The 25,385-nt window shown below is 41.8% G+C and overlaps 38 non-coding genes across 38 annotated transcripts; all 38 read right to left on the reverse strand.

Moving 5' to 3' along the window:
• Nucleotides 1-225: 225 nt before the first annotated feature.
• Trnae-uuc (transfer RNA glutamic acid (anticodon UUC)) lies at nt 226-297 on the reverse strand. The gene has a single exon. It is a non-coding gene; the product is annotated as a tRNA-Glu (tRNA).
• A 243-nt stretch (nt 298-540) lies between these two features.
• On the reverse strand, nt 541-614 carry Trnan-guu (transfer RNA asparagine (anticodon GUU)). The gene has a single exon. It is a non-coding gene; the product is annotated as a tRNA-Asn (tRNA).
• Nucleotides 615-1,346: 732 nt separating this feature from the next.
• Nucleotides 1,347-1,420, reverse strand: Trnan-guu (transfer RNA asparagine (anticodon GUU)). Its single transcript has one exon. It is a non-coding gene; the product is annotated as a tRNA-Asn (tRNA).
• Nucleotides 1,421-2,152: 732 nt separating this feature from the next.
• On the reverse strand, nt 2,153-2,226 carry Trnan-guu (transfer RNA asparagine (anticodon GUU)). Its single transcript has one exon. It is a non-coding gene; the product is annotated as a tRNA-Asn (tRNA).
• A 417-nt stretch (nt 2,227-2,643) lies between these two features.
• Trnae-uuc (transfer RNA glutamic acid (anticodon UUC)) lies at nt 2,644-2,715 on the reverse strand. Its single transcript has one exon. It is a non-coding gene; the product is annotated as a tRNA-Glu (tRNA).
• Nucleotides 2,716-2,958: 243 nt separating this feature from the next.
• On the reverse strand, nt 2,959-3,032 carry Trnan-guu (transfer RNA asparagine (anticodon GUU)). The gene has a single exon. It is a non-coding gene; the product is annotated as a tRNA-Asn (tRNA).
• Nucleotides 3,033-3,449: 417 nt separating this feature from the next.
• Nucleotides 3,450-3,521, reverse strand: Trnae-uuc (transfer RNA glutamic acid (anticodon UUC)). Its single transcript has one exon. It is a non-coding gene; the product is annotated as a tRNA-Glu (tRNA).
• A 243-nt stretch (nt 3,522-3,764) lies between these two features.
• On the reverse strand, nt 3,765-3,838 carry Trnan-guu (transfer RNA asparagine (anticodon GUU)). The gene has a single exon. It is a non-coding gene; the product is annotated as a tRNA-Asn (tRNA).
• A 1,223-nt stretch (nt 3,839-5,061) lies between these two features.
• Trnae-uuc (transfer RNA glutamic acid (anticodon UUC)) lies at nt 5,062-5,133 on the reverse strand. Its single transcript has one exon. It is a non-coding gene; the product is annotated as a tRNA-Glu (tRNA).
• Nucleotides 5,134-5,376: 243 nt separating this feature from the next.
• Trnan-guu (transfer RNA asparagine (anticodon GUU)) lies at nt 5,377-5,450 on the reverse strand. The gene has a single exon. It is a non-coding gene; the product is annotated as a tRNA-Asn (tRNA).
• A 732-nt stretch (nt 5,451-6,182) lies between these two features.
• On the reverse strand, nt 6,183-6,256 carry Trnan-guu (transfer RNA asparagine (anticodon GUU)). The gene has a single exon. It is a non-coding gene; the product is annotated as a tRNA-Asn (tRNA).
• A 732-nt stretch (nt 6,257-6,988) lies between these two features.
• Nucleotides 6,989-7,062, reverse strand: Trnan-guu (transfer RNA asparagine (anticodon GUU)). The gene has a single exon. It is a non-coding gene; the product is annotated as a tRNA-Asn (tRNA).
• Nucleotides 7,063-7,479: 417 nt separating this feature from the next.
• On the reverse strand, nt 7,480-7,551 carry Trnae-uuc (transfer RNA glutamic acid (anticodon UUC)). Its single transcript has one exon. It is a non-coding gene; the product is annotated as a tRNA-Glu (tRNA).
• Nucleotides 7,552-7,794: 243 nt separating this feature from the next.
• On the reverse strand, nt 7,795-7,868 carry Trnan-guu (transfer RNA asparagine (anticodon GUU)). The gene has a single exon. It is a non-coding gene; the product is annotated as a tRNA-Asn (tRNA).
• Nucleotides 7,869-9,406: 1,538 nt separating this feature from the next.
• On the reverse strand, nt 9,407-9,480 carry Trnan-guu (transfer RNA asparagine (anticodon GUU)). Its single transcript has one exon. It is a non-coding gene; the product is annotated as a tRNA-Asn (tRNA).
• Nucleotides 9,481-10,212: 732 nt separating this feature from the next.
• On the reverse strand, nt 10,213-10,286 carry Trnan-guu (transfer RNA asparagine (anticodon GUU)). Its single transcript has one exon. It is a non-coding gene; the product is annotated as a tRNA-Asn (tRNA).
• Nucleotides 10,287-11,824: 1,538 nt separating this feature from the next.
• On the reverse strand, nt 11,825-11,898 carry Trnan-guu (transfer RNA asparagine (anticodon GUU)). Its single transcript has one exon. It is a non-coding gene; the product is annotated as a tRNA-Asn (tRNA).
• Nucleotides 11,899-12,630: 732 nt separating this feature from the next.
• Trnan-guu (transfer RNA asparagine (anticodon GUU)) lies at nt 12,631-12,704 on the reverse strand. Its single transcript has one exon. It is a non-coding gene; the product is annotated as a tRNA-Asn (tRNA).
• A 732-nt stretch (nt 12,705-13,436) lies between these two features.
• Trnan-guu (transfer RNA asparagine (anticodon GUU)) lies at nt 13,437-13,510 on the reverse strand. The gene has a single exon. It is a non-coding gene; the product is annotated as a tRNA-Asn (tRNA).
• Nucleotides 13,511-14,242: 732 nt separating this feature from the next.
• Nucleotides 14,243-14,316, reverse strand: Trnan-guu (transfer RNA asparagine (anticodon GUU)). Its single transcript has one exon. It is a non-coding gene; the product is annotated as a tRNA-Asn (tRNA).
• Nucleotides 14,317-14,733: 417 nt separating this feature from the next.
• Nucleotides 14,734-14,805, reverse strand: Trnae-uuc (transfer RNA glutamic acid (anticodon UUC)). The gene has a single exon. It is a non-coding gene; the product is annotated as a tRNA-Glu (tRNA).
• A 243-nt stretch (nt 14,806-15,048) lies between these two features.
• Trnan-guu (transfer RNA asparagine (anticodon GUU)) lies at nt 15,049-15,122 on the reverse strand. Its single transcript has one exon. It is a non-coding gene; the product is annotated as a tRNA-Asn (tRNA).
• A 732-nt stretch (nt 15,123-15,854) lies between these two features.
• On the reverse strand, nt 15,855-15,928 carry Trnan-guu (transfer RNA asparagine (anticodon GUU)). Its single transcript has one exon. It is a non-coding gene; the product is annotated as a tRNA-Asn (tRNA).
• Nucleotides 15,929-16,345: 417 nt separating this feature from the next.
• Nucleotides 16,346-16,417, reverse strand: Trnae-uuc (transfer RNA glutamic acid (anticodon UUC)). The gene has a single exon. It is a non-coding gene; the product is annotated as a tRNA-Glu (tRNA).
• A 243-nt stretch (nt 16,418-16,660) lies between these two features.
• On the reverse strand, nt 16,661-16,734 carry Trnan-guu (transfer RNA asparagine (anticodon GUU)). The gene has a single exon. It is a non-coding gene; the product is annotated as a tRNA-Asn (tRNA).
• Nucleotides 16,735-17,151: 417 nt separating this feature from the next.
• Trnae-uuc (transfer RNA glutamic acid (anticodon UUC)) lies at nt 17,152-17,223 on the reverse strand. Its single transcript has one exon. It is a non-coding gene; the product is annotated as a tRNA-Glu (tRNA).
• Nucleotides 17,224-17,466: 243 nt separating this feature from the next.
• On the reverse strand, nt 17,467-17,540 carry Trnan-guu (transfer RNA asparagine (anticodon GUU)). Its single transcript has one exon. It is a non-coding gene; the product is annotated as a tRNA-Asn (tRNA).
• A 417-nt stretch (nt 17,541-17,957) lies between these two features.
• Trnae-uuc (transfer RNA glutamic acid (anticodon UUC)) lies at nt 17,958-18,029 on the reverse strand. Its single transcript has one exon. It is a non-coding gene; the product is annotated as a tRNA-Glu (tRNA).
• A 243-nt stretch (nt 18,030-18,272) lies between these two features.
• Trnan-guu (transfer RNA asparagine (anticodon GUU)) lies at nt 18,273-18,346 on the reverse strand. Its single transcript has one exon. It is a non-coding gene; the product is annotated as a tRNA-Asn (tRNA).
• Nucleotides 18,347-19,078: 732 nt separating this feature from the next.
• Nucleotides 19,079-19,152, reverse strand: Trnan-guu (transfer RNA asparagine (anticodon GUU)). The gene has a single exon. It is a non-coding gene; the product is annotated as a tRNA-Asn (tRNA).
• A 732-nt stretch (nt 19,153-19,884) lies between these two features.
• On the reverse strand, nt 19,885-19,958 carry Trnan-guu (transfer RNA asparagine (anticodon GUU)). The gene has a single exon. It is a non-coding gene; the product is annotated as a tRNA-Asn (tRNA).
• Nucleotides 19,959-20,690: 732 nt separating this feature from the next.
• Trnan-guu (transfer RNA asparagine (anticodon GUU)) lies at nt 20,691-20,764 on the reverse strand. The gene has a single exon. It is a non-coding gene; the product is annotated as a tRNA-Asn (tRNA).
• A 732-nt stretch (nt 20,765-21,496) lies between these two features.
• Nucleotides 21,497-21,570, reverse strand: Trnan-guu (transfer RNA asparagine (anticodon GUU)). Its single transcript has one exon. It is a non-coding gene; the product is annotated as a tRNA-Asn (tRNA).
• A 732-nt stretch (nt 21,571-22,302) lies between these two features.
• On the reverse strand, nt 22,303-22,376 carry Trnan-guu (transfer RNA asparagine (anticodon GUU)). The gene has a single exon. It is a non-coding gene; the product is annotated as a tRNA-Asn (tRNA).
• Nucleotides 22,377-23,108: 732 nt separating this feature from the next.
• On the reverse strand, nt 23,109-23,182 carry Trnan-guu (transfer RNA asparagine (anticodon GUU)). Its single transcript has one exon. It is a non-coding gene; the product is annotated as a tRNA-Asn (tRNA).
• A 732-nt stretch (nt 23,183-23,914) lies between these two features.
• Nucleotides 23,915-23,988, reverse strand: Trnan-guu (transfer RNA asparagine (anticodon GUU)). Its single transcript has one exon. It is a non-coding gene; the product is annotated as a tRNA-Asn (tRNA).
• Nucleotides 23,989-24,405: 417 nt separating this feature from the next.
• On the reverse strand, nt 24,406-24,477 carry Trnae-uuc (transfer RNA glutamic acid (anticodon UUC)). The gene has a single exon. It is a non-coding gene; the product is annotated as a tRNA-Glu (tRNA).
• A 243-nt stretch (nt 24,478-24,720) lies between these two features.
• On the reverse strand, nt 24,721-24,794 carry Trnan-guu (transfer RNA asparagine (anticodon GUU)). The gene has a single exon. It is a non-coding gene; the product is annotated as a tRNA-Asn (tRNA).
• Nucleotides 24,795-25,385: the final 591 nt, after the last annotated feature.

The following is a 25,385-nucleotide window of genomic DNA, read 5'->3' on the forward strand; positions in this document are numbered from 1 at the left end:
AAATCTAGGACTTTAGATGCATGTATTTTACTTCTGACTGTACGCATGACATATGTATACTTCTTGATGTGAACTCACTTTCTTGTGAGATGAATTAATTGTTCCAAAGCCAGGAATTTGTTCCTATGACGTAAAATGCATGCCTTTTACTTTTGACTTTGCACGTGACTAATATACACTTCTTGAAATTGAACTCAATTTCTTGTCAGATGGTAAAAGAATTTGTTCCAATGCCGGGAATCGAACCCGGGCCGCCTGGGTGAAAGCCAGGAATCCTAACCACTAGACCACATTGGAAGCTGATATTTTACAGGCAATGTTGAAGGACTGAATGCTGGCTGTATTCCTGCCGTCTTTGTGCACAGAGTTCTTGTGCAAGAGAATGACGACCTGACATTAATGAATACATGTATATCAAGTGTGTTAGAGACTTGTTTAAACTGATATATCGTATTGTAGCATGTATTTGCGTCAACTACAAACATCTGTAAAATCCAAAAGAGCGAAATATCAAGTACTGATGTTTACAAAAAGCAAGTGCGTCCCTGGGTGGGCTTGAACCACCAACCTTTCGGTTAACAGCCGAACGCGCTAACCGATTGCGCCACAGAGACGGAACTGACGAGATGGGGCTCACTTTAAGATGTGACTGATGTGGTGGAAGTTATGTGCCCTTGCCGAGGGAAACGTCTGGTGGTGTGTTTCAACAACTGTTGTGTAAGGGGTGGGATAGTCTTGCGCAATGACACATTGGCTTACCTGATGTATTTATTGGAAGATGTGGACACTGGGATGTACATGAAGATAAATCTAGGACTTTAGATGCATGTATTTTACTTCTGACTGTACGCATGACAAATGTATACTTCTTGATGTGAACTCACTTTCTTGTGAGATGAATTAATTGTTCCAAAGCCAGGAATTTGTTCCTATGACGTAATATGCATGCCTTTTACTTTTGACTTTGCACGTGACTAATATATACTTCTTGAAATTGAACTCAATTTCTTGTCAGATGGTAAAAGAATTTGTTCCAATGCCGGGAATAGAACCCGGGCCGTCTGGGTGAAAGCCAGGAATCCTAACCACTAGACCACATTGGAAGCTGATATTTTACAGGCAATGTTGAAGGACTGAATGCTGGCTGTATTCCTGCCGTCTTTGTGCACAGAGTTCTTGTGCAAGAGAATGACGACCTGACATTAATGAATACATGTATATCAAGTGTGTTAGAGACTTGTTTAAACTGATATATCGTATTGTAGCATGTATTTGCGTCAACTACAAACATCTGTAAAATCCAAAAGAGCGAAATATCAAGTACTGATGTTTACAAAAAGCAAGTGCGTCCCTGGGTGGGCTTGAACCACCAACCTTTCGGTTAACAGCCGAACGCGCTAACCGATTGCGCCACAGAGACGGAACTGACGAGATGGGGCTCACTTTAAGATGTGACTGATGTGGTGGAAGTTATGTGCCCTTGCCGAGGGAAACGTCTGGTGGTGTGTTTCAACAACTGTTGTGTAAGGGGTGGGATAGTCTTGCGCAATGACACATTGGCTTACCTGATGTATTTATTGGAAGATGTGGACACTGGGATGTACATGAAGATAAATCTAGGACTTTAGATGCATGTATTTTACTTCTGACTGTACGCATGACAAATGTATACTTCTTGATGTGAACTCACTTTCTTGTGAGATGAATTAATTGTTCCAAAGCCAGGAATTTGTTCCTATGACGTAAAATGCATGCCTTTTACTTTTGACTTTGCACGTGACTAATATATACTTCTTGAAATTGAACTCAATTTCTTGTCAGATGGTAAAAGAATTTGTTCCAATGCCGGGAATAGAACCCGGGCCGTCTGGGTGAAAGCCAGGAATCCTAACCACTAGACCACATTGGAAGCTGATATTTTACAGGCAATGTTGAAGGACTGAATGCTGGCTGTATTCCTGCCGTCTTTGTGCACAGAGTTCTTGTGCAAGAGAATGACGACCTGACATTAATGAATACATGTATATCAAGTGTGTTAGAGACTTGTTTAAACTGATATATCGTATTGTAGCATGTATTTGCGTCAACTACAAACATCTGTAAAATCCAAAAGAGCGAAATATCAAGTACTGATGTTTACAAAAAGCAAGTGCGTCCCTGGGTGGGCTTGAACCACCAACCTTTCGGTTAACAGCCGAACGCGCTAACCGATTGCGCCACAGAGACGGAACTGACGAGATGGGGCTCACTTTAAGATGTGACTGATGTGGTGGAAGTTATGTGCCCTTGCCGAGGGAAACGTCTGGTGGTGTGTTTCAACAACTGTTGTGTAAGGGGTGGGATAGTCTTGCGCAATGACACATTGGCTTACCTGATGTATTTATTGGAAGATGTGGACACTGGGATGTACATGAAGATAAATCTAGGACTTTAGATGCATGTATTTTACTTCTGACTGTACGCATGACATATGCATACTTCTTGATGTGAACTCACTTTCTTGTGAGATGAATTAATTGTTCCAAAGCCAGGAATTTGTTCCTATGACGTAAAATGCATGCCTTTTACTTTTGACTTTGCACGTGACTAATATATACTTCTTGAAATTGAACTCAATTTCTTGTCAGATGGTAAAAGAATTTGTTCCAATGCCGGGAATCGAACCCGGGCCGCCTGGGTGAAAGCCAGGAATCCTAACCACTAGACCACATTGGAAGCTGATATTTTACAGGCAATGTTGAAGGACTGAATGCTGGCTGTATTCCTGCCGTCTTTGTGCACAGAGTTCTTGTGCAAGAGAATGACGACCTGACATTAATGAATACATGTATATCAAGTGTGTTAGAGACTTGTTTAAACTGATATATCGTATTGTAGCATGTATTTGCGTCAACTACAAACATCTGTAAAATCCAAAAGAGCGAAATATCAAGTACTGATGTTTACAAAAAGCAAGTGCGTCCCTGGGTGGGCTTGAACCACCAACCTTTCGGTTAACAGCCGAACGCGCTAACCGATTGCGCCACAGAGACGGAACTGACGAGATGGGGCTCACTTTAAGATGTGACTGATGTGGTGGAAGTTATGTGCCCTTGCCGAGGGAAACGTCTGGTGGTGTGTTTCAACAACTGTTGTGTAAGGGGTGGGATAGTCTTGCGCAATGACACATTGGCTTACCTGATGTATTTATTGGAAGATGTGGACACTGGGATGTACATGAAGATAAATCTAGGACTTTAGATGCATGTATTTTACTTCTGACTGTACGCATGACATATGTATACTTCTTGATGTGAACTCACTTTCTTGTGAGATGAATTAATTGTTCCAAAGCCAGGAATTTGTTCCTATGACGTAATATGCATGCCTTTTACTTTTGACTTTGCACGTGACTAATATATACTTCTTGAAATTGAACTCAATTTCTTGTCAGATGGTAAAAGAATTTGTTCCAATGCCGGGAATCGAACCCGGGCCGCCTGGGTGAAAGCCAGGAATCCTAACCACTAGACCACATTGGAAGCTGATATTTTACAGGCAATGTTGAAGGACTGAATGCTGGCTGTATTCCTGCCGTCTTTGTGCACAGAGTTCTTGTGCATGAGAATGACGACCTGACATTAATGAATACATGTATATCAAGTGTGTTAGAGACTTGTTTAAACTGATATATCGTATTGTAGCATGTATTTGCGTCAACTACAAACATCTGTAAAATCCAAAAGAGCGAAATATCAAGTACTGATGTTTACAAAAAGCAAGTGCGTCCCTGGGTGGGCTTGAACCACCAACCTTTCGGTTAACAGCCGAACGCGCTAACCGATTGCGCCACAGAGACGGAACTGACGAGATGGGGCTCACTTTAAGATGTGACTGATGTGGTGGAAGTTATGTGCCCTTGCCGAGGGAAACGTCTGGTGGTGTGTTTCAACAACTGTTGTGTAAGGGGTGGGATAGTCTTGCGCAATGACACATTGGCTTACCTGATGTATTTATTGGAAGATGTGGACACTGGGATGTACATGAAGATAAATCTAGGACTTTAGATGCATGTATTTTACTTCTGACTGTACGCATGACATATGTATACTTCTTGATGTGAACTCACTTTCTTGTGAGATGAATTAATTGTTCCAAAGCCAGGAATTTGTTCCTATGACGTAATATGCATGCCTTTTACTTTTGACTTTGCACGTGACTAATATATACTTCTTGAAATTGAACTCAATTTCTTGTCAGATGGTAAAAGAATTTGTTCCAATGCCGGGAATCGTACCCGGGCCGCCTGGGTGAAAGCCAGGAATCCTAACCACTAGACCACATTGGAAGCTGATATTTTACAGGCAATGTTGAAGGACTGAATGCTGGCTGTATTCCTGCCGTCTTTGTGCACAGAGTTCTTGTGCAAGAGAATGACGACCTGACATTAATGAATACATGTATATCAAGTGTGTTAGAGACTTGTTTAAACTGATATATCGTATTGTAGCATGTATTTGCGTCAACTACAAACATCTGTAAAATCCAAAAGAGCGAAATATCAAGTACTGATGTTTACAAAAAGCAAGTGCGTCCCTGGGTGGGCTTGAACCACCAACCTTTCGGTTAACAGCCGAACGCGCTAACCTATTGCGCCACAGAGACGGAACTGACGAGATGGGGCTCACTTTAAGATGTGACTGATGTGGTGGAAGTTATGTGCCCTTGCCGAGGGAAACGTCTGGTGGTGTGTTTCAACAACTGTTGTGTAAGGGGTGGGATAGTCTTGCGCAATGACACATTGGCTTACCTGATGTATTTATTGGAAGATGTGGACACTGGGATGTACATGAAGATAAATCTAGGACTTTAGATGCATGTATTTTACTTCTGACTGTACGCATGACATATGTATACTTCTTGATGTGAACTCACTTTCTTGTGAGATGAATTAATTGTTCCAAAGCCAGGAATTTGTTCCTATGACGTAAAATGCATGCCTTTTACTTTTGACTTTGCACGTGACTAATATACACTTCTTGAAATTGAACTCAATTTCTTGTCAGATGGTAAAAGAATTTGTTCCAATGCCGGGAATCGAACCCGGGCCGCCTGGGTGAAAGCCAGGAATCCTAACCACTAGACCACATTGGAAGCTGATATTTTACAGGCAATGTTGAAGGACTGAATGCTGGCTGTATTCCTGCCGTCTTTGTGCACAGAGTTCTTGTGCAAGAGAATGACGACCTGACATTAATGAATACATGTATATCAAGTGTGTTAGAGACTTGTTTAAACTGATATATCGTATTGTAGCATGTATTTGCGTCAACTACAAACATCTGTAAAATCCAAAAGAGCGAAATATCAAGTACTGATGTTTACAAAAAGCAAGTGCGTCCCTGGGTGGGCTTGAACCACCAACCTTTCGGTTAACAGCCGAACGCGCTAACCGATTGCGCCACAGAGACGGAACTAACGAGATGGGGCTCACTTTAAGATGTGACTGATGTGGTGGAAGTTATGTGCCCTTGCCGAGGGAAACGTCTGGTGGTGTGTTTCAACAACTGTTGTGTAAGGGGTGGGATAGTCTTGCGCAATGACACATTGGCTTACCTGATGTATTTATTGGAAGATGTGGACACTGGGATGTACATGAAGATAAATCTAGGACTTTAGATGCATGTATTTTACTTCTGACTGTACGCATGACAAATGTATACTTCTTGATGTGAACTCACTTTCTTGTGAGATGAATTAATTGTTCCAAAGCCAGGAATTTGTTCCTATGACGTAAAATGCATGCCTTTTACTTTTGACTTTGCACGTGACTAATATATACTTCTTGAAATTGAACTCAATTTCTTGTCAGATGGTAAAAGAATTTGTTCCAATGCCGGGAATAGAACCCGGGCCGTCTGGGTGAAAGCCAGGAATCCTAACCACTAGACCACATTGGAAGCTGATATTTTACAGGCAATGTTGAAGGACTGAATGCTGGCTGTATTCCTGCCGTCTTTGTGCACAGAGTTCTTGTGCAAGAGAATGACGACCTGACATTAATGAATACATGTATATCAAGTGTGTTAGAGACTTGTTTAAACTGATATATCGTATTGTAGCATGTATTTGCGTCAACTACAAACATCTGTAAAATCCAAAAGAGCGAAATATCAAGTACTGATGTTTACAAAAAGCAAGTGCGTCCCTGGGTGGGCTTGAACCACCAACCTTTCGGTTAACAGCCGAACGCGCTAACCGATTGCGCCACAGAGACGGAACTGACGAGATGGGGCTCACTTTAAGATGTGACTGATGTGGTGGAAGTTATGTGCCCTTGCCGAGGGAAACGTCTGGTGGTGTGTTTCAACAACTGTTGTGTAAGGGGTGGGATAGTCTTGCGCAATGACACATTGGCTTACCTGATGTATTTATTGGAAGATGTGGACACTGGGATGTACATGAAGATAAATCTAGGACTTTAGATGCATGTATTTTACTTCTGACTGTACGCATGACAAATGTATACTTCTTGATGTGAACTCACTTTCTTGTGAGATGAATTAATTGTTCCAAAGCCAGGAATTTGTTCCTATGACGTAAAATGCATGCCTTTTACTTTTGACTTTGCACGTGACTAATATATACTTCTTGAAATTGAACTCAATTTCTTGTCAGATGGTAAAAGAATTTGTTCCAATGCCGGGAATAGAACCCGGGCCGTCTGGGTGAAAGCCAGGAATCCTAACCACTAGACCACATTGGAAGCTGATATTTTACAGGCAATGTTGAAGGACTGAATGCTGGCTGTATTCCTGCCGTCTTTGTGCACAGAGTTCTTGTGCAAGAGAATGACGACCTGACATTAATGAATACATGTATATCAAGTGTGTTAGAGACTTGTTTAAACTGATATATCGTATTGTAGCATGTATTTGCGTCAACTACAAACATCTGTAAAATCCAAAAGAGCGAAATATCAAGTACTGATGTTTACAAAAAGCAAGTGCGTCCCTGGGTGGGCTTGAACCACCAACCTTTCGGTTAACAGCCGAACGCGCTAACCGATTGCGCCACAGAGACGGAACTGACGAGATGGGGCTCACTTTAAGATGTGACTGATGTGGTGGAAGTTATGTGCCCTTGCCGAGGGAAACGTCTGGTGGTGTGTTTCAACAACTGTTGTGTAAGGGGTGGGATAGTCTTGCGCAATGACACATTGGCTTACCTGATGTATTTATTGGAAGATGTGGACACTGGGATGTACATGAAGATAAATCTAGGACTTTAGATGCATGTATTTTACTTCTGACTGTACGCATGACATATGCATACTTCTTGATGTGAACTCACTTTCTTGTGAGATGAATTAATTGTTCCAAAGCCAGGAATTTGTTCCTATGACGTAAAATGCATGCCTTTTACTTTTGACTTTGCACGTGACTAATATATACTTCTTGAAATTGAACTCAATTTCTTGTCAGATGGTAAAAGAATTTGTTCCAATGCCGGGAATCGAACCCGGGCCGCCTGGGTGAAAGCCAGGAATCCTAACCACTAGACCACATTGGAAGCTGATATTTTACAGGCAATGTTGAAGGACTGAATGCTGGCTGTATTCCTGCCGTCTTTGTGCACAGAGTTCTTGTGCATGAGAATGACGACCTGACATTAATGAATACATGTATATCAAGTGTGTTAGAGACTTGTTTAAACTGATATATCGTATTGTAGCATGTATTTGCGTCAACTACAAACATCTGTAAAATCCAAAAGAGCGAAATATCAAGTACTGATGTTTACAAAAAGCAAGTGCGTCCCTGGGTGGGCTTGAACCACCAACCTTTCGGTTAACAGCCGAACGCGCTAACCGATTGCGCCACAGAGACGGAACTGACGAGATGGGGCTCACTTTAAGATGTGACTGATGTGGTGGAAGTTATGTGCCCTTGCCGAGGGAAACGTCTGGTGGTGTGTTTCAACAACTGTTGTGTAAGGGGTGGGATAGTCTTGCGCAATGACACATTGGCTTACCTGATGTATTTATTGGAAGATGTGGACACTGGGATGTACATGAAGATAAATCTAGGACTTTAGATGCATGTATTTTACTTCTGACTGTACGCATGACATATGTATACTTCTTGATGTGAACTCACTTTCTTGTGAGATGAATTAATTGTTCCAAAGCCAGGAATTTGTTCCTATGACGTAATATGCATGCCTTTTACTTTTGACTTTGCACGTGACTAATATATACTTCTTGAAATTGAACTCAATTTCTTGTCAGATGGTAAAAGAATTTGTTCCAATGCCGGGAATCGTACCCGGGCCGCCTGGGTGAAAGCCAGGAATCCTAACCACTAGACCACATTGGAAGCTGATATTTTACAGGCAATGTTGAAGGACTGAATGCTGGCTGTATTCCTGCCGTCTTTGTGCACAGAGTTCTTGTGCAAGAGAATGACGACCTGACATTAATGAATACATGTATATCAAGTGTGTTAGAGACTTGTTTAAACTGATATATCGTATTGTAGCATGTATTTGCGTCAACTACAAACATCTGTAAAATCCAAAAGAGCGAAATATCAAGTACTGATGTTTACAAAAAGCAAGTGCGTCCCTGGGTGGGCTTGAACCACCAACCTTTCGGTTAACAGCCGAACGCGCTAACCTATTGCGCCACAGAGACGGAACTGACGAGATGGGGCTCACTTTAAGATGTGACTGATGTGGTGGAAGTTATGTGCCCTTGCCGAGGGAAACGTCTGGTGGTGTGTTTCAACAACTGTTGTGTAAGGGGTGGGATAGTCTTGCGCAATGACACATTGGCTTACCTGATGTATTTATTGGAAGATGTGGACACTGGGATGTACATGAAGATAAATCTAGGACTTTAGATGCATGTATTTTACTTCTGACTGTACGCATGACATATGTATACTTCTTGATGTGAACTCACTTTCTTGTGAGATGAATTAATTGTTCCAAAGCCAGGAATTTGTTCCTATGACGTAATATGCATGCCTTTTACTTTTGACTTTGCACGTGACTAATATATACTTCTTGAAATTGAACTCAATTTCTTGTCAGATGGTAAAAGAATTTGTTCCAATGCCGGGATTAGAACCCGGGGCGCCTGGGTGAAAGCCAGGAATCCTAACCACTAGACCACATTGGAAGCTGATATTTTACAGGCAATGTTGAAGGACTGAATGCTGGCTGTATTCCTGCCGTCTTTGTGCACAGAGTTCTTGTGCAAGAGAATGACGACCTGACATTAATGAATACATGTATATCAAGTGTGTTAGAGACTTGTTTAAACTGATATATCGTATTGTAGCATGTATTTGCGTCAACTACAAACATCTGTAAAATCCAAAAGAGCTAAATATCAAGTACTGATGTTTACAAAAAGCAAGTGCGTCCCTGGGTGGGCTTGAACCACCAACCTTTCGGTTAACAGCCGAACGCGCTAACCGATTGCGCCACAGAGACGGAACTGACGAGATGGGGCTCACTTTAAGATGTGACTGATGTGGTGGAAGTTATGTGCCCTTGCCGAGGGAAACGTCTGGTGGTGTGTTTCAACAACTGTTGTGTAAGGGGTGGGATAGTCTTGCGCAATGACACATTGGCTTACCTGATGTATTTATTGGAAGATGTGGACACTGGGATGTACATGAAGATAAATCTAGGACTTTAGATGCATGTATTTTACTTCTGACTGTACGCATGACAAATGTATACTTCTTGATGTGAACTCACTTTCTTGTGAGATGAATTAATTGTTCCAAAGCCAGGAATTTGTTCCTATGACGTAAAATGCATGCCTTTTACTTTTGACTTTGCACGTGACTAATATCCACTTCTTGAAATTGAACTCAATTTCTTGTCAGATGGTAAAAGAATTTGTTCCAATGCCGGGAATAGAACCCGGGCCGTCTGGGTGAAAGCCAGGAATCCTAACCACTAGACCACATTGGAAGCTGATATTTTACAGGCAATGTTGAAGGACTGAATGCTGGCTGTATTCCTGCCGTCTTTGTGCACAGAGTTCTTGTGCAAGAGAATGACGACCTGACATTAATGAATACATGTATATCAAGTGTGTTAGAGACTTGTTTAAACTGATATATCGTATTGTAGCATGTAATTGCGTCAACTACAAACATCTGTAAAATCCAAAAGAGCGAAATATCAAGTACTGATGTTTACAGAAAGCAAGTGCGTCCCTGGGTGGGCTTGAACCACCAACCTTTCGGTTAACAGCCGAACGCGCTAACCGATTGCGCCACAGAGACGGAACTGACGAGATGGGGCTCACTTTAAGATGTGACTGATGTGGTGGAAGTTATGTGCCCTTGCCGAGGGAAACGTCTGGTGGTGTGTTTCAACAACTGTTGTGTAAGGGGTGGGATAGTCTTGCGCAATGACACATTGGCTTACCTGATGTATTTATTGGAAGATGTGGACACTGGGATGTACATGAAGATAAATCTAGGACTTTAGATGCATGTATTTTACTTCTGACTGTACGCATGACATATGTATACTTCTTGATGTGAACTCACTTTCTTGTGAGATGAATTAATTGTTCCAAAGCCAGGAATTTGTTCCTATGACGTAATATGCATGCCTTTTACTTTTGACTTTGCACGTGACTAATATATACTTCTTGAAATTGAACTCAATTTCTTGTCAGATGGTAAAAGAATTTGTTCCAATGCCGGGAATCGTACCCGGGCCGCCTGGGTGAAAGCCAGGAATCCTAACCACTAGACCACATTGGAAGCTGATATTTTACAGGCAATGTTGAAGGACTGAATGCTGGCTGTATTCCTGCCGTCTTTGTGCACAGAGTTCTTGTGCAAGAGAATGACGACCTGACATTAATGAATACATGTATATCAAGTGTGTTAGAGACTTGTTTAAACTGATATATCGTATTGTAGCATGTATTTGCGTCAACTACAAACATCTGTAAAATCCAAAAGAGCGAAATATCAAGTACTGATGTTTACAAAAAGCAAGTGCGTCCCTGGGTGGGCTTGAACCACCAACCTTTCGGTTAACAGCCGAACGCGCTAACCTATTGCGCCACAGAGACGGAACTGACGAGATGGGGCTCACTTTAAGATGTGACTGATGTGGTGGAAGTTATGTGCCCTTGCCGAGGGAAACGTCTGGTGGTGTGTTTCAACAACTGTTGTGTAAGGGGTGGGATAGTCTTGCGCAATGACACATTGGCTTACCTGATGTATTTATTGGAAGATGTGGACACTGGGATGTACATGAAGATAAATCTAGGACTTTAGATGCATGTATTTTACTTCTGACTGTACGCATGACATATGTATACTTCTTGATGTGAACTCACTTTCTTGTGAGATGAATTAATTGTTCCAAAGCCAGGAATTTGTTCCTATGACGTAATATGCATGCCTTTTACTTTTGACTTTGCACGTGACTAATATATACTTCTTGAAATTGAACTCAATTTCTTGTCAGATGGTAAAAGAATTTGTTCCAATGCCGGGATTAGAACCCGGGGCGCCTGGGTGAAAGCCAGGAATCCTAACCACTAGACCACATTGGAAGCTGATATTTTACAGGCAATGTTGAAGGACTGAATGCTGGCTGTATTCCTGCCGTCTTTGTGCACAGAGTTCTTGTGCAAGAGAATGACGACCTGACATTAATGAATACATGTATATCAAGTGTGTTAGAGACTTGTTTAAACTGATATATCGTATTGTAGCATGTATTTGCGTCAACTACAAACATCTGTAAAATCCAAAAGAGCTAAATATCAAGTACTGATGTTTACAAAAAGCAAGTGCGTCCCTGGGTGGGCTTGAACCACCAACCTTTCGGTTAACAGCCGAACGCGCTAACCGATTGCGCCACAGAGACGGAACTGACGAGATGGGGCTCACTTTAAGATGTGACTGATGTGGTGGAAGTTATGTGCCCTTGCCGAGGGAAACGTCTGGTGGTGTGTTTCAACAACTGTTGTGTAAGGGGTGGGATAGTCTTGCGCAATGACACATTGGCTTACCTGATGTATTTATTGGAAGATGTGGACACTGGGATGTACATGAAGATAAATCTAGGACTTTAGATGCATGTATTTTACTTCTGACTGTACGCATGACAAATGTATACTTCTTGATGTGAACTCACTTTCTTGTGAGATGAATTAATTGTTCCAAAGCCAGGAATTTGTTCCTATGACGTAAAATGCATGCCTTTTACTTTTGACTTTGCACGTGACTAATATCCACTTCTTGAAATTGAACTCAATTTCTTGTCAGATGGTAAAAGAATTTGTTCCAATGCCGGGAATAGAACCCGGGCCGTCTGGGTGAAAGCCAGGAATCCTAACCACTAGACCACATTGGAAGCTGATATTTTACAGGCAATGTTGAAGGACTGAATGCTGGCTGTATTCCTGCCGTCTTTGTGCACAGAGTTCTTGTGCAAGAGAATGACGACCTGACATTAATGAATACATGTATATCAAGTGTGTTAGAGACTTGTTTAAACTGATATATCGTATTGTAGCATGTAATTGCGTCAACTACAAACATCTGTAAAATCCAAAAGAGCGAAATATCAAGTACTGATGTTTACAGAAAGCAAGTGCGTCCCTGGGTGGGCTTGAACCACCAACCTTTCGGTTAACAGCCGAACGCGCTAACCGATTGCGCCACAGAGACGGAACTGACGAGATGGGGCTCACTTTAAGATGTGACTGATGTGGTGGAAGTTATGTGCCCTTGCCGAGGGAAACGTCTGGTGGTGTGTTTCAACAACTGTTGTGTAAGGGGTGGGATAGTCTTGCGCAATGACACATTGGCTTACCTGATGTATTTATTGGAAGATGTGGACACTGGGATGTACATGAAGATAAATCTAGGACTTTAGATGCATGTATTTTACTTCTGACTGTACGCATGACATATGTATACTTCTTGATGTGAACTCACTTTCTTGTGAGATGAATTAATTGTTCCAAAGCCAGGAATTTGTTCCTATGACGTAATATGCATGCCTTTTACTTTTGACTTTGCACGTGAATAATATATACTTCTTGAAATTGAACTCAATTTCTTGTCAGATGGTAAAAGAATTTGTTCCAATGCCGGGATTAGAACCCGGGCCGCCTGGGTGAAAGCCAGGAATCCTAACCACTAGACCACATTGGAAGCTGATATTTTACAGGCAATGTTGAAGGACTGAATGCTGGCTGTTTTCATGCCGTCTTTGTGCATTGAGTTCTTGTGCATGAGAATGACGACCTGACATTAATGAATACATGTATATCAAGTGTGTTAGAGACTTGTTTAAACTGATATATCGTATTGTAGCATGTATTTGCGTCAACTACAAACATCTGTAAAATCCAAAAGAGCGAAATATCAAGTACTGATGTTTACAAAAAGCAAGTGCGTCCCTGGGTGGGCTTGAACCACCAACCTTTCGGTTAACAGCCGAACGCGCTAACCGATTGCGCCACAGAGACGGAACTGACGAGATGGGGCTCACTTTAAGATGTGACTGATGTGGTGGAAGTTATGTGCCCTTGCCGAGGGAAACGTCTGGTGGTGTGTTTCAACAACTGTTGTGTAAGGGGTGGGATAGTCTTGCGCAATGACACATTGGCTTACCTGATGTATTTATTGGAAGATGTGGACACTGGGATGTACATGAAGATAAATCTAGGACTTTAGATGCATGTATTTTACTTCTGACTGTACGCATGACAAATGTATACTTCTTGATGTGAACTCACTTTCTTGTGAGATGAATTAATTGTTCCAAAGCCAGGAATTTGTTCCTATGACGTAATATGCATGCCTTTTACTTTTGACTTTGCACGTGAATAATATATACTTCTTGAAATTGAACTCAATTTCTTGTCAGATGGTAAAAGAATTTGTTCCAATGCCGGGAATAGAACCCGGGCCGCCTGGGTGAAAGCCAGGAATCCTAACCACTAGACCACATTGGAAGCTGATATTTTACAGGCAATGTTGAAGGACTGAATGCTGGCTGTATTCCTGCCGTCTTTGTGCACAGAGTTCTTGTGCAAGAGAATGACGACCTGACATTAATGAATACATGTATATCAAGTGTGTTAGAGACTTGTTTAAACTGATATATCGTATTGTAGCATGTATTTGCGTCAACTACAAACATCTGTAAAATCCAAAAGAGCGAAATATCAAGTACTGATGTTTACAAAAAGCAAGTGCGTCCCTGGGTGGGCTTGAACCACCAACCTTTCGGTTAACAGCCGAACGCGCTAACCGATTGCGCCACAGAGACGGAACTGACGAGATGGGGCTCACTTTAAGATGTGACTGATGTGGTGGAAGTTATGTGCCCTTGCCGAGGGAAACGTCTGGTGGTGTGTTTCAACAACTGTTGTGTAAGGGGTGGGATAGTCTTGCGCAATGACACATTGGCTTACCTGATGTATTTATTGGAAGATGTGGACACTGGGATGTACATGAAGATAAATCTAGGACTTTAGATGCATGTATTTTACTTCTGACTGTACGCATGACAAATGTATACTTCTTGATGTGAACTCACTTTCTTGTGAGATGAATTAATTGTTCCAAAGCCAGGAATTTGTTCCTATGACGTAAAATGCATGCCTTTTACTTTTGACTTTGCACGTGAATAATATACACTTCTTGAAATTGAACTCAATTTCTTGTCAGATGGTAAAAGAATTTGTTCCAATGCCGGGAATCGAACCCGGGCCGCCTGGGTGAAAGCCAGGAATCCTAACCACTAGACCACATTGGAAGCTGATATTTTACAGGCAATGTTGAAGGACTGAATGCTGGCTGTATTCCTGCCGTCTTTGTGCACAGAGTTCTTGTGCAAGAGAATGACGACCTGACATTAATGAATACATGTATATCAAGTGTGTTAGAGACTTGTTTAAACTGATATATCGTATTGTAGCATGTATTTGCGTCAACTACAAACATCTGTAAAATCCAAAAGAGCGAAATATCAAGTACTGATGTTTACAAAAAGCAAGTGCGTCCCTGGGTGGGCTTGAACCACCAACCTTTCGGTTAACAGCCGAACGCGCTAACCGATTGCGCCACAGAGACGGAACTGACGAGATGGGGCTCACTTTAAGATGTGACTGATGTGGTGGAAGTTATGTGCCCTTGCCGAGGGAAACGTCTGGTGGTGTGTTTCAACAACTGTTGTGTAAGGGGTGGGATAGTCTTGCGCAATGACACATTGGCTTACCTGATGTATTTATTGGAAGATGTGGACACTGGGATGTACATGAAGATAAATCTAGGACTTTAGATGCATGTATTTTACTTCTGACTGTACGCATGACAAATGTATACTTCTTGATGTGAACTCACTTTCTTGTGAGATGAATTAATTGTTCCAAAGCCAGGAATTTGTTCCTATGACGTAAAATGCATGCCTTTTACTTTTGACTTTGCACGTGACTAATATATACTTCTTGAAATTGAACTCAATTTCTTGTCAGATGGTAAAAGAATTTGTTCCAATGCCGGGAATAGAACCCGGGCCGCCTGGGTGAAAGCCAGGAATCCTAACCACTAGACCACATTGGAAGCTGATATTTTACAGGCAATGTTGAAGGACTGAATGCTGGCTGTTTTCATGCCGTCTTTGTGCATTGAGTTCTTGTGCAAGAGAATGACGACCTGACATTAATGAATACATGTATATCAAGTGTGTTAGAGACTTGTTTAAACTGATATATCGTATTGTAGCATGTATTTGCGTCAACTACAAACATCTGTAAAATCCAAAAGAGCGAAATATCAAGTACTGATGTTTACAAAAAGCAAGTGCGTCCCTGGGTGGGCTTGAACCACCAACCTTTCGGTTAACAGCCGAACGCGCTAACCGATTGCGCCACAGAGACGGAACTGACGAGATGGGGCTCACTTTAAGATGTGACTGATGTGGTGGAAGTTATGTGCCCTTGCCGAGGGAAACGTCTGGTGGTGTGTTTCAACAACTGTTGTGTAAGGGGTGGGATAGTCTTGCGCAATGACACATTGGCTTACCTGATGTATTTATTGGAAGATGTGGACACTGGGATGTACATGAAGATAAATCTAGGACTTTAGATGCATGTATTTTACTTCTGACTGTACGCATGACATATGTATACTTCTTGATGTGAACTCACTTTCTTGTGAGATGAATTAATTGTTCCAAAGCCAGGAATTTGTTCCTATGACGTAAAATGCATGCCTTTTACTTTTGACTTTGCACGTGACTAATATATACTTCTTGAAATTGAACTCAATTTCTTGTCAGATGGTAAAAGAATTTGTTCCAATGCCGGGAATCGAACCCGGGCCGCCTGGGTGAAAGCCAGGAATCCTAACCACTAGACCACATTGGAAGCTGATATTTTACAGGCAATGTTGAAGGACTGAATGCTGGCTGTATTCCTGCCGTTTTTGTGCATTGAGTTCTTGTGCATGAGAATGACGACCTGACATTAATGAATACATGTATATCAAGTGTGTTAGAGACTTGTTTAAACTGATATATCGTATTGTAGCATGTATTTGCGTCAACTACAAACATCTGTAAAATCCAAAAGAGCGAAATATCAAGTACTGATGTTTACAAAAAGCAAGTGCGTCCCTGGGTGGGCTTGAACCACCAACCTTTCGGTTAACAGCCGAACGCGCTAACCGATTGCGCCACAGAGACGGAACTGACGAGATGGGGCTCACTTTAAGATGTGACTGATGTGGTGGAAGTTATGTGCCCTTGCCGAGGGAAACGTCTGGTGGTGTGTTTCAACAACTGTTGTGTAAGGGGTGGGATAGTCTTGCGCAATGACACATTGGCTTACCTGATGTATTTATTGGAAGATGTGGACACTGGGATGTACATGAAGATAAATCTAGGACTTTAGATGCATGTATTTTACTTCTGACTGTACGCATGACAAATGTATACTTCTTGATGTGAACTCACTTTCTTGTGAGATGAATTAATTGTTCCAAAGCCAGGAATTTGTTCCTATGACGTAAAATGCATGCCTTTTACTTTTGACTTTGCACGTGACTAATATACACTTCTTGAAATTGAACTCAATTTCTTGTCAGATGGTAAAAGAATTTGTTCCAATGCCGGGAATCGAACCCGGGCCGCCTGGGTGAAAGCCAGGAATCCTAACCACTAGACCACATTGGAAGCTGATATTTTACAGGCAATGTTGAAGGACTGAATGCTGGCTGTATTCCTGCCGTCTTTGTGCACAGAGTTCTTGTGCAAGAGAATGACGACCTGACATTAATGAATACATGTATATCAAGTGTGTTAGAGACTTGTTTAAACTGATATATCGTATTGTAGCATGTATTTGCGTCAACTACAAACATCTGTAAAATCCAAAAGAGCGAAATATCAAGTACTGATGTTTACAAAAAGCAAGTGCGTCCCTGGGTGGGCTTGAACCACCAACCTTTCGGTTAACAGCCGAACGCGCTAACCGATTGCGCCACAGAGACGGAACTGACGAGATGGGGCTCACTTTAAGATGTGACTGATGTGGTGGAAGTTATGTGCCCTTGCCGAGGGAAACGTCTGGTGGTGTGTTTCAACAACTGTTGTGTAAGGGGTGGGATAGTCTTGCGCAATGACACATTGGCTTACCTGATGTATTTATTGGAAGATGTGGACACTGGGATGTACATGAAGATAAATCTAGGACTTTAGATGCATGTATTTTACTTCTGACTGTACGCATGACATATGTATACTTCTTGATGTGAACTCACTTTCTTGTGAGATGAATTAATTGTTCCAAAGCCAGGAATTTATTCCTATGACGTAAAATGCATGCCTTTTACTTTTGACTTTGCACGTGACTAATATATACTTCTTGAAATTGAACTCAATTTCTTGTCAGATGGTAAAAGAATTTGTTCCAATGCCGGGAATCGAACCCGGGCCGCCTGGGTGAAAGCCAGGAATCCTAACCACTAGACCACATTGGAAGCTGATATTTTACAGGCAATGTTGAAGGACTGAATGCTGGCTGTATTCCTGCCGTTTTTGTGCATTGAGTTCTTGTGCATGAGAATGACGACCTGACATTAATGAATACATGTATATCAAGTGTGTTAGAGACTTGTTTAAACTGATATATCGTATTGTAGCATGTATTTGCGTCAACTACAAACATCTGTAAAATCCAAAAGAGCGAAATATCAAGTACTGATGTTTACAAAAAGCAAGTGCGTCCCTGGGTGGGCTTGAACCACCAACCTTTCGGTTAACAGCCGAACGCGCTAACCGATTGCGCCACAGAGACGGAACTGACGAGATGGGGCTCACTTTAAGATGTGACTGATGTGGTGGAAGTTATGTGCCCTTGCCGAGGGAAACGTCTGGTGGTGTGTTTCAACAACTGTTGTGTAAGAGGTGGGATAGTCTTGCGCAATGACACATTGGCTTACCTGATGTATTTATTGGAAGATGTGGACACTGGGATGTACATGAAGATAAATCTAGGACTTTAGATGCATGTATTTTACTTCTGACTGTACGCATGACAAATGTATACTTCTTGATGTGAACTCACTTTCTTGTGAGATGAATTAATTGTTCCAAAACCAGGAATTTGTTCCTATGACGTAAAATGCATGCCTTTTACTTTTGACTTTGCACGTGACTAATATACACTTCTTGAAATTGAACTCAATTTCTTGTCAGATGGTAAAAGAATTTGTTCCAATGCCGGGAATAGAACCCGGGCCGCCTGGGTGAAAGCCAGGAATCCTAACCACTAGACCACATTGGAAGCTGATATTTTACAGGCAATGTTGAAGGACTGAATGCTGGCTGTATTCCTGCCGTCTTTGTGCACAGAGTTCTTGTGCAAGAGAATGACGACCTGACATTAATGAATACATGTATATCAAGTGTGTTAGAGACTTGTTTAAACTGATATATCGTATTGTAGCATGTATTTGCGTCAACTACAAACATCTGTAAAATCCAAAAGAGCGAAATATCAAGTACTGATGTTTACAAAAAGCAAGTGCGTCCCTGGGTGGGCTTGAACCACCAACCTTTCGGTTAACAGCCGAACGCGCTAACCGATTGCGCCACAGAGACGGAACTGACGAGATGGGGCTCACTTTAAGATGTGACTGATGTGGTGGAAGTTATGTGCCCTTGCCGAGGGAAACGTCTGGTGGTGTGTTTCAACAACTGTTGTGTAAGGGGTGGGATAGTCTTGCGCAATGACACATTGGCTTACCTGATGTATTTATTGGAAGATGTGGACACTGGGATGTACATGAAGATAAATCTAGGACTTTAGATGCATGTATTTTACTTCTGACTGTACGCATGACAAATGTATACTTCCTGATGTGAACTCACTTTCTTGTGAGATGAATTAATTGTTCCAAAGCCAGGAATTTGTTCCTATGACGTAAAATGCATGCCTTTTACTTTTGACTTTGCACGTGACTAATATACACTTCTTGAAATTGAACTCAATTTCTTGTCAGATGGTAAAAGAATTTGTTCCAATGCCGGGAATAGAACCCGGGCCGCCTGGGTGAAAGCCAGGAATCCTAACCACTAGACCACATTGGAAGCTGATATTTTACAGGCAATGTTGAAGGACTGAATGCTGGCTGTATTCCTGCCGTCTTTGTGCACAGAGTTCTTGTGCAAGAGAATGACGACCTGACATTAATGAATACATGTATATCAAGTGTGTTAGAGACTTGTTTAAACTGATATATCGTATTGTAGCATGTATTTGCGTCAACTACAAACATCTGTAAAATCCAAAAGAGCTAAATATCAAGTACTGATGTTTACAAAAAGCAAGTGCGTCCCTGGGTGGGCTTGAACCACCAACCTTTCGGTTAACAGCCGAACGCGCTAACCGATTGCGCCACAGAGACGGAACTGACGAGATGGGGCTCACTTTAAGATGTGACTGATGTGGTGGAAGTTATGTGCCCTTGCCGAGGGAAACGTCTGGTGGTGTGTTTCAACAACTGTTGTGTAAGGGGTGGGATAGTCCTGCGCAATGACACATTGGCTTACCTGATGTATTTATTGGAAGATGTGGACACTGGGATGTACATGAAGATAAATCTAGGACTTTAGATGCATGTATTTTACTTCTGACTGTACGCATGACAAATGTATACTTCTTGATGTGAACTCACTTTCTTGTGAGATGAATTAATTGTTCCAAAGCCAGGAATTTGTTCCTATGACGTAAAATGCATGCCTTTTACTTTTGACTTTGCACGTGACTAATATATACTTCTTGAAATTGAACTCAATTTCTTGTCAGATGGTAAAAGAATTTGTTCCAATGCCGGGAATAGAACCCGGGCCGTCTGGGTGAAAGCCAGGAATCCTAACCACTAGACCACATTGGAAGCTGATATTTTACAGGCAATGTTGAAGGACTGAATGCTGGCTGTATTCCTGCCGTCTTTGTGCACAGAGTTCTTGTGCAAGAGAATGACGACCTGACATTAATGAATACATGTATATCAAGTGTGTTAGAGACTTGTTTAAACTGATATATCGTATTGTAGCATGTATTTGCGTCAACTACAAACATCTGTAAAATCCAAAAGAGCGAAATATCAAGTACTGATGTTTACAAAAAGCAAGTGCGTCCCTGGGTGGGCTTGAACCACCAACCTTTCGGTTAACAGCCGAACGCGCTAACCGATTGCGCCACAGAGACGGAACTGACGAGATGGGGCTCACTTTAAGATGTGACTGATGTGGTGGAAGTTATGTGCCCTTGCCGAGGGAAACGTCTGGTGGTGTGTTTCAACAACTGTTGTGTAAGGGGTGGGATAGTCTTGCGCAATGACACATTGGCTTACCTGATGTATTTATTGGAAGATGTGGACACTGGGATGTACATGAAGATAAATCTAGGACTTTAGATGCATGTATTTTACTTCTGACTGTACGCATGACAAATGTATACTTCTTGATGTGAACTCACTTTCTTGCGAGATGAATTAATTGTTCCAAAGCCAGGAATTTGTTCCTATGACGTAAAATGCATGCCTTTTACTTTTGACTTTGCACGTGACTAATATATACTTCTTGAAATTGAACTCAATTTCTTGTCAGATGGTAAAAGAATTTGTTCCAATGCCGGGAATAGAACCCGGGCCGTCTGGGTGAAAGCCAGGAATCCTAACCACTAGACCACATTGGAAGCTGATATTTTACAGGCAATGTTGAAGGACTGAATGCTGGCTGTATTCCTGCCGTCTTTGTGCACAGAGTTCTTGTGCAAGAGAATGACGACCTGACATTAATGAATACATGTATATCAAGTGTGTTAGAGACTTGTTTAAACTGATATATCGTATTGTAGCATGTATTTGCGTCAACTACAAACATCTGTAAAATCCAAAAGAGCGAAATATCAAGTACTGATGTTTACAAAAAGCAAGTGCGTCCCTGGGTGGGCTTGAACCACCAACCTTTCGGTTAACAGCCGAACGCGCTAACCGATTGCGCCACAGAGACGGAACTGACGAGATGGGGCTCACTTTAAGATGTGACTGATGTGGTGGAAGTTATGTGCCCTTGCCGAGGGAAACGTCTGGTGGTGTGTTTCAACAACTGTTGTGTAAGGGGTGGGATAGTCTTGCGCAATGACACATTGGCTTACCTGATGTATTTATTGGAAGATGTGGACACTGGGATGTACATGAAGATAAATCTAGGACTTTAGATGCATGTATTTTACTTCTGACTGTACGCATGACAAATGTATACTTCTTGATGTGAACTCACTTTCTTGCGAGATGAATTAATTGTTCCAAAGCCAGGAATTTGTTCCTATGACGTAAAATGCATGCCTTTTACTTTTGACTTTGCACGTGACTAATATATACTTCTTGAAATTGAACTCAATTTCTTGTCAGATGGTAAAAGAATTTGTTCCAATGCCGGGAATAGAACCCGGGCCGTCTGGGTGAAAGCCAGGAATCCTAACCACTAGACCACATTGGAAGCTGATATTTTACAGGCAATGTTGAAGGACTGAATGCTGGCTGTATTCCTGCCGTCTTTGTGCACAGAGTTCTTGTGCAAGAGAATGACGACCTGACATTAATGAATACATGTATATCAAGTGTGTTAGAGACTTGTTTAAACTGATATATCGTATTGTAGCATGTATTTGCGTCAACTACAAACATCTGTAAAATCCAAAAGAGCGAAATATCAAGTACTGATGTTTACAAAAAGCAAGTGCGTCCCTGGGTGGGCTTGAACCACCAACCTTTCGGTTAACAGCCGAACGCGCTAACCGATTGCGCCACAGAGACGGAACTGACGAGATGGGGCTCACTTTAAGATGTGACTGATGTGGTGGAAGTTATGTGCCCTTGCCGAGGGAAACGTCTGGTGGTGTGTTTCAACAACTGTTGTGTAAGGGGTGGGATAGTCTTGCGCAATGACACATTGGCTTACCTGATGTATTTATTGGAAGATGTGGACACTGGGATGTACATGAAGATAAATCTAGGACTTTAGATGCATGTATTTTACTTCTGACTGTACGCATGACAAATGTATACTTCTTGATGTGAACTCACTTTCTTGCGAGATGAATTAATTGTTCCAAAGCCAGGAATTTGTTCCTATGACGTAAAATGCATGCCTTTTACTTTTGACTTTGCACGTGACTAATATATACTTCTTGAAATTGAACTCAATTTCTTGTCAGATGGTAAAAGAATTTGTTCCAATGCCGGGAATAGAACCCGGGCCGTCTGGGTGAAAGCCAGGAATCCTAACCACTAGACCACATTGGAAGCTGATATTTTACAGGCAATGTTGAAGGACTGAATGCTGGCTGTATTCCTGCCGTCTTTGTGCACAGAGTTCTTGTGCAAGAGAATGACGACCTGACATTAATGAATACATGTATATCAAGTGTGTTAGAGACTTGTTTAAACTGATATATCGTATTGTAGCATGTATTTGCGTCAACTACAAACATCTGTAAAATCCAAAAGAGCGAAATATCAAGTACTGATGTTTACAAAAAGCAAGTGCGTCCCTGGGTGGGCTTGAACCACCAACCTTTCGGTTAACAGCCGAACGCGCTAACCGATTGCGCCACAGAGACGGAACTGACGAGATGGGGCTCACTTTAAGATGTGACTGATGTGGTGGAAGTTATGTGCCCTTGCCGAGGGAAACGTCTGGTGGTGTGTTTCAACAACTGTTGTGTAAGGGGTGGGATAGTCTTGCGCAATGACACATTGGCTTACCTGATGTATTTATTGGAAGATGTGGACACTGGGATGTACATGAAGATAAATCTAGGACTTTAGATGCATGTATTTTACTTCTGACTGTACGCATGACAAATGTATACTTCTTGATGTGAACTCACTTTCTTGCGAGATGAATTAATTGTTCCAAAGCCAGGAATTTGTTCCTATGACGTAAAATGCATGCCTTTTACTTTTGACTTTGCACGTGACTAATATATACTTCTTGAAATTGAACTCAATTTCTTGTCAGATGGTAAAAGAATTTGTTCCAATGCCGGGAATAGAACCCGGGCCGTCTGGGTGAAAGCCAGGAATCCTAACCACTAGACCACATTGGAAGCTGATATTTTACAGGCAATGTTGAAGGACTGAATGCTGGCTGTATTCCTGCCGTCTTTGTGCACAGAGTTCTTGTGCAAGAGAATGACGACCTGACATTAATGAATACATGTATATCAAGTGTGTTAGAGACTTGTTTAAACTGATATATCGTATTGTAGCATGTATTTGCGTCAACTACAAACATCTGTAAAATCCAAAAGAGCGAAATATCAAGTACTGATGTTTACAAAAAGCAAGTGCGTCCCTGGGTGGGCTTGAACCACCAACCTTTCGGTTAACAGCCGAACGCGCTAACCGATTGCGCCACAGAGACGGAACTGACGAGATGGGGCTCACTTTAAGATGTGACTGATGTGGTGGAAGTTATGTGCCCTTGCCGAGGGAAACGTCTGGTGGTGTGTTTCAACAACTGTTGTGTAAGGGGTGGGATAGTCTTGCGCAATGACACATTGGCTTACCTGATGTATTTATTGGAAGATGTGGACACTGGGATGTACATGAAGATAAATCTAGGACTTTAGATGCATGTATTTTACTTCTGACTGTACGCATGACAAATGTATACTTCTTGATGTGAACTCACTTTCTTGTGAGATGAATTAATTGTTCCAAAGCCAGGAATTTGTTCCTATGACGTAAAATGCATGCCTTTTACTTTTGACTTTGCACGTGACTAATATACACTTCTTGAAATTGAACTCAATTTCTTGTCAGATGGTAAAAGAATTTGTTCCAATGCCGGGAATCGAACCCGGGCCGCCTGGGTGAAAGCCAGGAATCCTAACCACTAGACCACATTGGAAGCTGATATTTTACAGGCAATGTTGAAGGACTGAATGCTGGCTGTATTCCTGCCGTCTTTGTGCACAGAGTTCTTGTGCAAGAGAATGACGACCTGACATTAATGAATACATGTATATCAAGTGTGTTAGAGACTTGTTTAAACTGATATATCGTATTGTAGCATGTATTTGCGTCAACTACAAACATCTGTAAAATCCAAAAGAGCTAAATATCAAGTACTGATGTTTACAAAAAGCAAGTGCGTCCCTGGGTGGGCTTGAACCACCAACCTTTCGGTTAACAGCCGAACGCGCTAACCGATTGCGCCACAGAGACGGAACTGACGAGATGGGGCTCACTTTAAGATGTGACTGATGTGGTGGAAGTTATGTGCCCTTGCCGAGGGAAACGTCTGGTGGTGTGTTTCAACAACTGTTGTGTAAGGGGTGGGATAGTCCTGCGCAATGACACATTGGCTTACCTGATGTATTTATTGGAAGATGTGGACACTGGGATGTACATGAAGATAAATCTAGGACTTTAGATGCATGTATTTTACTTCTGACTGTACGCATGACAAATGTATACTTCTTGATGTGAACTCACTTTCTTGTGAGATGAATTAATTGTTCCAAAGCCAGGAATTTGTTCCTATGACGTAAAATGCATGCCTTTTACTTTTGACTTTGCACGTGACTAATATATACTTCTTGAAATTGAACTCAATTTCTTGTCAGATGGTAAAAGAATTTGTTCCAATGCCGGGAATAGAACCCGGGCCGTCTGGGTGAAAGCCAGGAATCCTAACCACTAGACCACATTGGAAGCTGATATTTTACAGGCAATGTTGAAGGACTGAATGCTGGCTGTATTCCTGCCGTCTTTGTGCACAGAGTTCTTGTGCAAGAGAATGACGACCTGACATTA

This window comes from Haliotis asinina, chromosome 3 (genome assembly GCF_037392515.1).
Source record: "Haliotis asinina isolate JCU_RB_2024 chromosome 3, JCU_Hal_asi_v2, whole genome shotgun sequence".
Lineage (NCBI taxonomy): Eukaryota > Metazoa > Mollusca > Gastropoda > Lepetellida > Haliotidae > Haliotis > Haliotis asinina.